Source organism: Arachis ipaensis, chromosome B7, assembly GCF_059453495.1.
Source record: "Arachis ipaensis isolate K30076 ecotype BB chromosome B7, ASM5945349v1, whole genome shotgun sequence".
NCBI classification, from domain to species: domain Eukaryota; kingdom Viridiplantae; phylum Streptophyta; class Magnoliopsida; order Fabales; family Fabaceae; genus Arachis; species Arachis ipaensis.
In genome coordinates, this window is record NC_142442.1 from 107,804,413 (window position 1) to 107,817,048 (window position 12,636).

The window sequence follows — 12,636 nt, forward strand, 5'->3', positions numbered from 1 at the left end:
CAACCGTATCACCTCACTCGCGTCCACGAGACACCTTTTGGATCTTATCCACACCGAACAATCGATATTAAGGTGATTAGTCTTAATATCTCAAGTATGGTGCATCGAATCTCCAAAAGTATGCTCATGAACATTCATGCTATGTATGTCAAGCAGACATCTTAAATAACATGTACACACACCTAGAGTATGCCCAGAAGCATAGTCAGTCCATTCTCCAGGCTCTACGGGAACGAACTGCTCTGATACCATAATTTAACACCCTACCACATAGAGTCTTATGCTTAAGTCATATAACTGAGGTGGCAAGGTATTACGACCTCTAAAAGTAAAAATATATATTAAGAATAGTTGAAAGGAATTTATACCGAGGAGCCTTTGAAGGAAAGATAAAACAAAATATTAAACCAAAAAGTGCAATACTCACGTGAACGTTAGCGTAAAACAAATAGGATAAAAGTAGAGCAATATATATATATATATATATATATATATATAGACACACACACACACACACACACACACACACAAGGATAACCCAAAATACTATTTCTAAAACCTGTTTCTCCAAGTCAACCTCTAGGAGGGACAAAGCATAATATATACATAGTGGAGAGATAAATGTATCCATGTATACAATATACCAAAACATAAACCCAAAACTCAAGAATCCTTTGCTGACAGATGCTCCCATAATGCCTTAGCGAGGTACCGCTTGACTTGCATATGAAAACCACAAAATGTGTATGGGATGAGAACTGGAGGTTCTCAGCATGGTAACGGTACCCACATAACAAACATATAAGGTCCCTGGAAAGGCGAAGGCAATCCTAGAACTTTCAACAATAGATTCAAACTTAAAACTAACATTTTAAACCATAGGGTGAGGTATCTAAGGCTTCTTGGTTCCATCTCAAATCCTAACTTAACCCCTAAGCTCATCATCCCTTTCTCCAATCCTCCGAAACATCGATGCACAGATAAACAAAACAGACAAGGCAAGCACAAGTAGATATTCAAATATAGCAAATATAGCAAATAAGCATAGATATTCAAGTAAGCAAACCCAAGTAATGCAAAACTAAACAAGTCACATAAATACATATCATGCATGCCTTTCCTACTGGTCGTGAGCTCACGTATCAGTTACTTTGCCAGAACCCAACACATCCGGTAGCTAACCCAGATATCGTCCTCTCGAAAACCGGTGGGTGGTAGACCACCACGAACCCCACCTGGTGGGTGGTACACCACAACGAACCACACCATTGTGAGCTGTACACCACCATGAATCTCACAAGATTTTCAATTGGAAAAACAATACATACAGTTGAGCGGTAAACCACCACGAACCCCACATAACATTCACTTTTAAAACCTGTGGACGGTATACCACCATGAACCCCACGTACATCTCGAAGTTGGGCAAGTGGTAAACCACCACGAACCTTGCCAGGTCAAGCTCAAAATAATTTCATTTTCAAATTTATTATAACTCATTCATTCATAACCATATCCAAATCAACACTAAACAAAATCATCAACAACATGCATATACACTTCATCAATCTCCATAAAATTTACATTATTTCACCAACAACAATCTTAATTAGTTAAACCTCATAAATACCAACCAATCCTAAATCATCAATAACATCCACATCTCAAAAATATCATCATTATCATTTATCAATCTCATATACCAAGTTAGACATATCATTCATAATAGCACAAATCACAACCTCAAAATCACTAACCAACATACATATTAATCAATCTCAACCATCAACAACTTCAACAATTCAATTTCTATCTTACGGTCAATTAACCTAAGTTTTCACGACACATTATATTTTAGATACGAGAAACCAAGACCATACCTTGGTCGATTCCTCCCCAAGCTCAAAATGCCTCAATCATCCACCGTTTCTCAAGCTCCAAAGCTCCAACTCCTCACCAACTGAATTTCTAGCTCCCATGATTCAATTTCAAGCTTCCAATGACCACTAATTTAACTCCAAAACACCCAATTCAATATAATATAATCCAAATTCACTAAAATTAACATAGAATTTTCTAATTAATAATTCATAGAGGGTTAAGTGATTTTTTACCTTATCCACTCGAAATTAGGGTGAAACCTAACAATTATCCACTGCTAGAGTACCTTAAACCATCAAAATCACAAAATATCTCAATTTCCAAAACCTAAATCACGGACTAAAAAGGGAAGAACTGGGTAAGAAAATGTGATTCTCTTACCAAATGTTTAGTGGTTTTTGTATAGAATTCCGAGATGAACACGTGGCCACTGACGGCTCATCAATTGGAGCTCCGGATCAAAAGTTACAAGGGTTTGAATTCAAGAACAAGGGTTTTGTTCTTCCCTCTTTGCTCTCCTTGTGTTCAGCATGAAAGTGGCAAGAATGAAAGAGAATGGTGGCTGTTTGCCTTTATATATTATGGGCCATGGGCCCGGTTTGGGCCTGGTCCAACTAGTTCAGCCCGTTGGCCCAATCTTGGGCTAAATTTTTTAAAATTAGTGTCAAAATTCTTATTTTAATTAGTTCTACCTTACTAGCTAATAATAAAATTCTATTTTCTAATTTATTTGATTAATAATTAATTTATTAGCTAATTTATTAGCCATGGGGGAACCCGAGAAGTCAAAGTGTCCGGTCACATCTTGCGACGGAGAGTCAACAGAGTATCAAATCTCAACCTGAGGCAAGTGATGGCAAGCCACTGCGTCTACCCAGGGAAACTCGTGTCTTAGATAATTCAAATGCTCATGCCAAATAGATTTTTAATCCATCATTTATCAATGTCATCATCATCAATAATTTATATATCATTCAATCGCAATTCATCATTATTATCATCATCTTTATCAATCATTTCTCATTCACTGTTACCAACACCTCATTAACTTAGTTAACCACTTCACAAATCCTTCTTAATATGTACTTAACTTCTTCAGCATGTTCACCCTTGTTCGAAAGATTGAAAACTCGCTATCGAACCCTAAACAAGTTTTATAAAGATTTGGAAAGCTAGAGAATAGGTTAAAAACTCAAAAATGTAACTTTTACAAAACAGGATGATCATGCGTACGCATGCCACCCGGGTACGCATGACTGCAAATTTTGGCAATTTTGTATATGCGAGAGCACCTTTCGCATATGCGGGTTTTCAAACAGAGGGGGTGGCTCGCGTACGGATAAAGACCGATGTGTGTGTAAGACCCAGAATTTTTGGAAAATCTTAGTATGAGCTAACTTCACTTTATTTATTCAGTAAAAACTTTATTTTCAAAAATTATTTTATTAAAAGTAATTAAAACAAGTTTTGATAATTAAAATAGAAATTTTACTTAATTTTATAAATATTGAATAATTTTCTATATTTAAATTATAAGACTTAGTAGTTGTAAAAGAAAAAGAATTTTATAGGATTTAGTTTAAATAATTAAGATTTTAGAATTTAATACTTTAATTTTTATAAACAGAGAAAATTAATTATATTATCTTATATTTTAAATTAGAATACTTTTGATAGAGAGTTAAGTAGTAAATTAATAATTAAATAATATTTTTAAAGTAATTTCTTGGGAATAAATTAGATTTCAATTAATTACAATATCCCCAAATTTTATTAAAATTATCCAAACCTCAATTTACCAAAATATCTCTAATTTCAAATTGCCCCAAATCAAACTTTAATCCTAAAAATTAAACACCAAAACCCTTTCCCCCTAACCCTAGCTGCCACTAACTCTTTTCCCCTATCACACACACACACACACACACACACACACACACACACACACACACACACACACACACGGCAATGAAAGAAAGAAATAAATAGGGGACAGTAGAGGGAAACAGAGAAACGGGAAGCAAATGAATGGATAAGAGAAGGAGGACGGCACTGGCGGGCATCACTGCTGCCGCGCCGTCATGTCGCCGTCAATGGAGAGTAAGCAGCGAACCTTAACCACGGAACGAAGAAGAGAGAGCGCACACAGGGGAGGAGAAGCCACCACTACCGTCGCGTCTTGCCACCACCGCCACCGCTGAGCTCGCCGTCGTCTCCATTGAAGCTAAAGAAAGAGAGTTTGCGAAGAGTGAGAGAGAGACGGACGGGAGATTGACGCGCGTGAGAAGAGGTGTAACTCCCTACCATACAGAGCTTTACACCTAGGATGTAAAATAGAGATGGTGAGACGCTATGACCTCTAAGGATAAAATATAAATATACATAATATATTTGAAAAGAAGGTTTATCTAGGATCCTTTGAAAGAAAGTTTAAAGCAAAGTGTTAAACAGAAAAGTGCATCACTCACGTAAGCGATAAACATAACGAAGTTGGATACGAGTGATGGAGGATAAATGTCGGTTAGGAATTTTCACTGAATAATTCCATCGAAGTATAGATCCAAACCAACAATCAACCCTTGATCAAAGTTTAATTTTATTTGTCACTTAAGTCAAACTAATATAAACCAAGAGTATTTAAACCTCGATTCGTCTCTCAAGGAATTGCAGGGAAGTGTGTATATTATTAGTTATGAGGTATTTTTGGATTTTTGTAATAAGAGACAAGAAATGTAAATGACAAGAAAATAAGCTTACAACTAAGAAAGGTCTTAGCAAGGAGTGAGAATTGAAATTCCTATCCTCATTGTCATCCTCAATTGTGATGGTAATTATCTTTTGCTCTCACTCAGTTATCCTCTAACAATTGAAGGAAAGTCAAGTGAACAAAATTAACTCTTGTCCACAAGTCCTAATCAAAGATTAGCTTTAGTGAAATTCAAGCCAATTAGCAATCCTCAATCACCAATCAACAAAAGAATTTAACAACTCAAGAATCTTCAATCACTCAACCCAAGCCAAGAATGCAAACTTCCATTCTAAAACCCAACCAAGCATTTTATCAAACACTTGGAAGGCATAAAAAGAAAGCATAGTAAAATAACAAGAATAATAAAATCTAAACTACCAATTGCAAGAAAATAATAATAATAATTCAAACATGCTTCAAGGAAACATAAAATATCAAATTGCATTAAAAAAATGAAATTAACAAGAGTGTTCATAAAACTAAAGAGGCAAAAATGAGAAATTAACAAGAGGAACTAAGAGAATTAAGATGCTGGAACAATAAAAAGTAAAGAAAACTAACTTAACACAAGATTAAATCCTAAATCTAAAGAGAAATTAAACTAAGAAGCCCTAAATTCTAGAGAGAAGTTAGAGCTTCTCTCTCTAGAATTGGCCTAAAACATGGTAAAAACCTAAACTTACACTACTTGGTTCATTTCCCTTCAATTCCTGGTTCAATAGCATCATAAATGGGTTGTATTGGACTCAAAATGCTTCAAAAATTGCCGGTCACATGTTCTCATTAATGAGGCATATTTTTCTCAGCATGCGTACGGATACTATATGCCTGTGTACGCATAGACGTTGTATTCAGGCTGCGTACGCAGATTAGGTGTATCCGGCAATTTGGCTATGTATGCGGACATCTTAACACATGTCCACCATAGCAAATTATATATCATTTTGAAGCTCCAGATGTTAGCTTTCTAATGCCATTAAAATCGCCTCATTTGGAGCTTTATAGCTCAAGTTATTATCAGTTTAGTACAAAGAGGTCAAGATTGATGGCTTAGCAAATCCTTCACTTCTTCATGAATCCTCCACTTTTGCATGCTTTTCCTTCATCCTTCCAATCCATCCTTGCCTTCTAAAACTTCAATCACTTAAACAAACACATCAAGGATCGAATAGAAGTGAAATTAAAATTAGCAAATTAAAGGCCAAAAAAGTATATTTTTACTCTTAAGCACAATTAAGGAAGAATTCACAAAACCATGCTATTTCATTGAATAAATGTAGGAAAGTTGATAAAATTCACCAAATTCAATACAAGATAAACCATAAAATTGTGGTTTATCAATCTCCCCATACTTAAACAATAGCATGCCCTCATGCTAAACTCAAGAAGGATAGACTAAGGGGTATGAATTTTTATTGAAAGTAAACTACCTATATGCAACCGATATACATAAATGCAACTACTTAGTCAAAATAAATCACTTTCCAAAAAAGCATATATGAACATAAGGGCTAAGGCAATAACAATCAAATCAAATCCACAATTGAATTAAGTTCTAGAAAAGAATTTATAAACTTGCAGGATAAGAGATGATCATAGGTGAAAACATATAATTGAGCATTTGAACCCCTCACTAGATGTGTATACGCTATAGTTGCTCAAGTGTATAGGGTTGATTCACTCAATTCTCCTCTAATCATGATTTTCAAGATTTATTTTTTATCTAATAATCAACAATTATTCAATACATGCATACAAATATCATGAGGACTTTTCAAAGGTTGTAATGGGATTAGGGTCAAGGTAAGGAAGCATATGGTCAAGTGAGTTTGAAATTTAAATCTTTGATTAACTTAAACTCTCACCAAACACACATAACAACCTACATAATTCAAATGCAAATCCAACTATCCATTCTTCACTTTTTCATACACTCATGCATTCTCTTCAATTTACATCCTATATGCATTATTCTTATTACTTTTCTTTGGAGAATTTTTTATTCCTTTTTTTTATCTTCTTTTTATTTTTTTTTTCTTTTTTTTTCAAAATAAAATATATATAAAAGTATCAATGCATATGTTTAAACATTTAATGCATGAGTATGTACCCAATTCCCAAAATCTTCAACGAAAACTCAAAATACACTTTTATCTCAACCTATGTCTCCAAACTTCCCCACACTTATATGTTGCACACTTTCACTAGTCTAAGCTAATTAAAAATCTAAATTAAGGACATTTATTATTTTTCACTTAAGAGTATGATGTACTAAAATTAAGAACAAAAGGGGATTAAAATAGGCTCAAAATTGGTTAAGAAAGGTGGATAAAAGGGTAAGGCTATTTGGGTAAGTGAGCTAATTGAAATCAAGGCCTCAATCATATAAATGTATTCATATACAAAATAATGGACATAAAAAATCAAACAAATAAAAGATTACAATCATAGAAAGAGAATAATACACACAAGAAGAAAAATAGTGGTTATATGATGTAACCACACAATTAGGCTCAAAACTCATAAACTTATGTGTTCTTAGCTCAAAAATCATGTTTCACAATATATATCCAACCAAGTTTCAATGAAAAAAAAATATTTAACTCAAATAAATTAGGATGTCAATGCCCTATATCGGAATGGTCTTGGAAAATTTCATTGTTTTGACTAAGCTTATTATATATATGCAAATCAAGACAATGCAACTAAGAATTCTAAAAGACCTAATAATAGAAAAAAAAATAAATGAAATGTGAAAGTGTTAGGATTAGAAATTTGTCACCCAAAAATTGACCGATTGGTCAGACGATCTCCCCACACTTAAAAGTTTGCACCGTCCTTAGTGCATTCAAATATGAGAAAGGGGGATACGGCGACTTTAGGGATTGCCATCTTCAATTGGTGGATCAACCGGCTGATGTGTGTTCTTTCTTCTGCTTCCATTTTTGCTTATGGAAATTCATCCTGAAAGATAGAAAACAGGATAGTAAGACGAATAAATACAAAAGCGAGGAAGCATAGATTGTTGGAATGAGGTAAGAATCACTAAAATGAAGTGAGTTAATAAGGTTGTGACATTGATGAAAATAGTGTGTCACAACTACACAAAAGTAGCATGCACTTCACCCGTTCTTGTGTGCTTGAAATACTTCAAAGAAAACTAATAGGTTAAGAATCAAGCAAAAAAGTATTCAAGCAAGAATCAAGCATTTGTGAAATGGATGATGAATGGACATTGGTTAATGTGCAAGTGAATTCACTGAATCTAAAAGATTTAGAAAGCTTGGAAGGCAATGTCATAAGTACTTGGTATGTAAAAGTATCAAAGAAGCAAAATTCAACACCAAGCAACAAATTATGACCTCAACAAAGAAATCCAACAAATAATAATTTTAGCATCAAAAACAGCAAATTAAATCAATAATCCAACACTTATCACCAAAATCTAACATAAACTAACAACCTAATCTACTGAAATAGAAAGTAAAACTAACTAACTAACTAATGGGAATGATGCTGGATGGTAAATGATGATGATGGATGGTGGTTGAATGAGGAAAAGAAGAGAAAAAAAGAGAGCAGAAGAGAAAAAGAGAAAAGAGAAGGGTATGCATACGCATAATTATTCATGCATATGCATAATGAGGAGGGGTGGGAGTAGTTTGCGTATGCAAGCAGTGTGTATGTGGAGAGTAGCTTCTGTCTGGGCCCATTGCGCACGTGAACAATGTATGCATATGCATCTTGGGCAAAATTCAGTGCCATGCATATGCGCCATTAAGCATGCGTACACATAGTTACTCTTTTTTTTAAGGAAGCATAAAATAGAAACAAAGTTCTCCTGCCCACTATTTACATGTCTAACACCAACCAAAATTCAAAATTAATAAAATTTCTAACTTCTAAAACTATTGAAACATGCAACTAAGCAATTCAAACCAAAAAAATGTAATTCAAAACAAGTAAACTATAACTTAAGGCATAAATCTGCCCAAACAACTAACACCTAAGGCAATATATACAAGAGTGATATCAAAGCAAGAAATTACCTAACAATGGCAACTTAATTCATTCATCAACTATATACACAAGAGAATGGAAAGAGGTTACCATGCTGGGGTGTCTCCCACCTAGTACTTTTAATGAAGAGGTATTTATAGGAGTGGAGTGGGGGTGTGGTTCGGTCATATGGGAGGGAAGAATGGGGGGGAAGGTTTGAATTTTAAAGTGGGTGGGTTGGTAGGAAAGGAATTGATGGGATTTATGAATGTGTATCGGGAAGAAGGAAATGTGATTAGGATGTGATGGATGAATGTGGATGGTATATTAGGTGTAAAAGGAGAGAGAAGGAAGGGAGTGAATGATAGGTGGGGTAGGTGGTGGTTGGGTAGGACCCACTGGCTTTAAGAAGCTTCAAATGCTGAGCTCCCTCCTCTTGGGCGTTCAACGCCAGGTTTAGGCGTTGAACGCCAAGCAGGGACAATTTTTTTTTTAATTAGTTAGTGGGGCGTTCAACGCCAAGAATGGGCGTTCAACGCCCGAAGGGGACCAGAAAATAGTCCAGAGCTGCTCCTGTATGGCCGTTGAATGCCCAGCTCTCCTTTCCCTTCTGGCGTTGGGCGCCAATAAGGGGTACCTCCAGGGTGTTCTGTTTTCACTCCTACGCGTTCATGTTCCTATTCTAGATGCTACACATGATCACAAACATTAAAAAGCAAGGGAAAACTATGGAAATTAATAGAAAAGAAAATAATATGAAATCAAACTAAAATAAATGAAAAGAAAGAAAATAAAGATACTATACATATGGTTGGGTTGCCTCTCAACAAGCGCTTCTTGACCGTCATTAGCTTAACGGATAGCTCCTTTACGGAGGTTCATAGGAGCTCAAATCTTCACCCCTCATGGTGAATTTTCTTCTTGTACACTCATGAATCAGCTCAACATGCCCCAGAGACAGAATCCAGTTCCCAGTGTGTGGAATTACTGGACTTATAGTGAAGACAACTCTCATACCAGGTGAGAAGTCTTCAGTCAGAATCTTCTTGTTCCAGCCTTTGGGTACCTTTTTCTTGGTGCCTCCTTTCTTAGTAGCTGGTGATGAATGCCCAACACCAAACTTAGGTTTGATGTCAGGGGCTCTGTAAAACTCTACACTGAGAGAGAGGGCTAAAACACTAAGTGTTGCATAGTAGTACCTCCTTTATCTGATAGAGACTGAGGGTTGGGGATCTTAAACAGGATGTGATCCTCATGTTACCTCAGGATTAGCTCTCCTTTTTCTACATCAATTCAGGCCTTTGCAGTAGCCAGGAAAGGCCTTCCAAGGATGATGGAGTTGTCCCTGTCCTTCCCAGTGTCAAGTATCACAAAGTCCGCCGGGAGGTAAAAGTCTTCAACCTTCACAAGGACATTTTCCACCATACCAAATGCCCATTTCAGGGACTTATCTGCCATCTCTAGTGAGATTCTAGTGGGCTCCTCTTGAATTTCTAGCTTCCTCATCATAGAGAAATGCATAAGATTAATGCTTGATTCTAAGTCGCACAATGCCTTCTCAAATGTGATGGTCCCTATAGTGCAGGGGATAAGGAAGCTTCTGGGGTCTGACAGCTTCTAAGGCAGCCTCTTTTGGACTAAGGCACTGCACTCCTTGGTCAGTACCACAATCGCATCTCCCCTTAAGGTCTTCTTGTCGGCGATTATACGTTTTAGACATGCCATAAAGGGGGGTTCTTTTCCAACACCTCTGCAAAAGAGATGTTGACTTACAGCTTTCTGAGAACTGCTAAGAACTGAGCAAGTTGCTCATCATCAGGCTCCTCCTGTACGTTTGGAGAGGGATGCTCTTCAGGCTCCTCCGTCTTCATAGGGGCGTGCATGAGGACACTCCTAGTCTCCTCTTGAGCCTTGATCTCCTTTAGTTCCTCAATAGCAGGCTCCTCCTTAGGTTTGGCCTCAACTTCCATAGTGAGGGCCTTACACTCTTCCTTTGGATTTACTTCCGTGTTGCTTGGAAGAGTGTTGAAGGGAGTCTCTGGTATCCTCTTGCTCGGCTAACCTACCTGTATCTCCAGGTTCCGAATGGAAGACCTAGTTTTTGCCATAAAACTGTGAGTGGTCTTGGAGAGGTTAGAGACTATTATAGCCAGGTCAGAGAGGCTCTGTGTGGGAGTCTCCATCTGCTGTTGAGAGGGTTGAAAAGGTCTGTTGTTGAACTTCTTTTGATTTGTTTTACCCTGATTGTTGCTGAAGCCTTGTTGAGGCCTCTACTGATCTCTCCACCCGAAATTAGGGTGGTTCCTCCATCCCTAATTGAAAGTATTCAAATAGGTATTGTTATTGGAATTTCTAGAGGAGTTTTCCATGTAGTTTACCTCCTCCATGGTGGTCCATACAGTGTCGCGAGTGTCTACTTCATACGCTGCCTCTGGAAAATAAGCAGCTGAACTCTGTGACCCACTCAAGTGCTGAGAGATCATATTGATCTGCTGGAACATGAGCTTGTTTTGAGCCAAAATGGCGTCCAGAGTGTCCACTTCTATGACTCCTCTCTTTTGGGCCGCTCCATTGTTCACAGGGTTCCTCTCAGAAGTGTACATGTATTGGTTGTTGGCAACCATGTCTATGAGCTCCTGTGCCTCCTCAGGCATCTTTTTCATGTGGAGTGAGCCACCAACAAAGTTGTCTAATGACATTTTAGACATCTCAGAGAGGCCATTGTAGAAGATCTCTAACATGGTCCACTCTGAGATCATGTCTGGAGGACATCTTGTAATCATCTGCTTGTACCTCTCCCAAGCTTCATAGAGGGATTCTCCTTCTTTTTGTCTGAAAGTCTGGACTTCCACCCTAAGTTTACTCAGCTTCTGAGGTGAAAAAAACTTGGTCAAGAATCCATTGACCACCTTCTCCCATGTGTCCAGGCTCTCCTTAGGCTGAGAATCCAGCCAGAGACTTGCTCTGTCCCTTACAACAAAAGGGGAAGAGCACGAGCTTGTAAACCTCTTAATTTACTCCATTACTCTTGACAGTGTCATAGATCTGTAGAAAATCTAAGATGAATTTGTTGGGGTCCTCTTGTGGGAGTCCATAAAACTAGCAATTCTGTTGTACTAGAGTGACCAGTTGAGGCTTTAGCTCAAAGTAGTTTGTACCAATGGTAGGTATGGGAATGTTGCACCCATAGAAGTCAGATGTGGGTGTAGTGTAAGATCCAAGGACCTTTCTTACATCTCCTCCAGCTTCTGGATTAGCTGCCATGGTTATATCTTCAACTTCTTGCTCAAGAGCTTCTGTGAGATTCCCTCTGGCTCTGTTAGCTTGGGCTTGTTGCAGATGTCTCCTTAAGATTCTTTTAGGTTCAAGATCAGGATCAAAAAGGACTTTTCTATCCATATTCCTACCCATAAACAAGAAGAAAGAAACCAAGAAGAGAAAAAAGAAAGAAGTCTCTATGTCAGAGTATAGAGGACTCCCTGTTAAAAACTCAAATAAAGAAATCAAAGAAGATGAAGTAAAGAAATAAAGAATTCAAAAATAAAGGTGTCTTTAATTTAAGAAATTTTGAAAATAAAGAGAAAGAAAGAGGTTAAAGATTTTTGAAAAAGAAGAAAGAGAAAGAAGAATTAAAGAGACACCAATAAAACAAACAGTTAACTAACAAGATTTGAAATAAAAAAAATAGAAAATTTGATTTTGAAAATTTTTGAAAATTAAAAGGAGAAATTCAAAGAGAGATTTTAAAATTCGAAAGTTGGAAAAAAAAGTAAAAAGAAAGAAACAAGATAAGATAAGTTTTAAAATATAAAGATTTTAAAATTTAAATTTGGAAGAAAGAGGAACTAACAAAATACTAAACTTTTAAAAATTGAATTTAAAATGAAGATAAGATAACAAAATTTTGAAAATCAAAGAAAAAGATATGATAAGGATCAAAGATAAAAAAAGATAACAATAAAATTAAATTTAAACAACAAGATGACTAACGGGACACTAACTTACAA

At 36.4% G+C, this 12,636-nt stretch overlaps 1 non-coding gene across 1 annotated transcript; it reads left to right on the forward strand.

Annotated features, from left to right (window-relative positions):
- Positions 1-11,381: 11,381 nt before the first annotated feature.
- LOC148553659 (small nucleolar RNA R71) lies at positions 11,382-11,490 on the forward strand. Its single transcript, XR_015893635.1, has one exon. It is a non-coding gene; the product is annotated as a small nucleolar RNA R71 (small nucleolar RNA).
- The last annotated feature ends 1,146 nt before the right edge of the window (positions 11,491-12,636 follow it).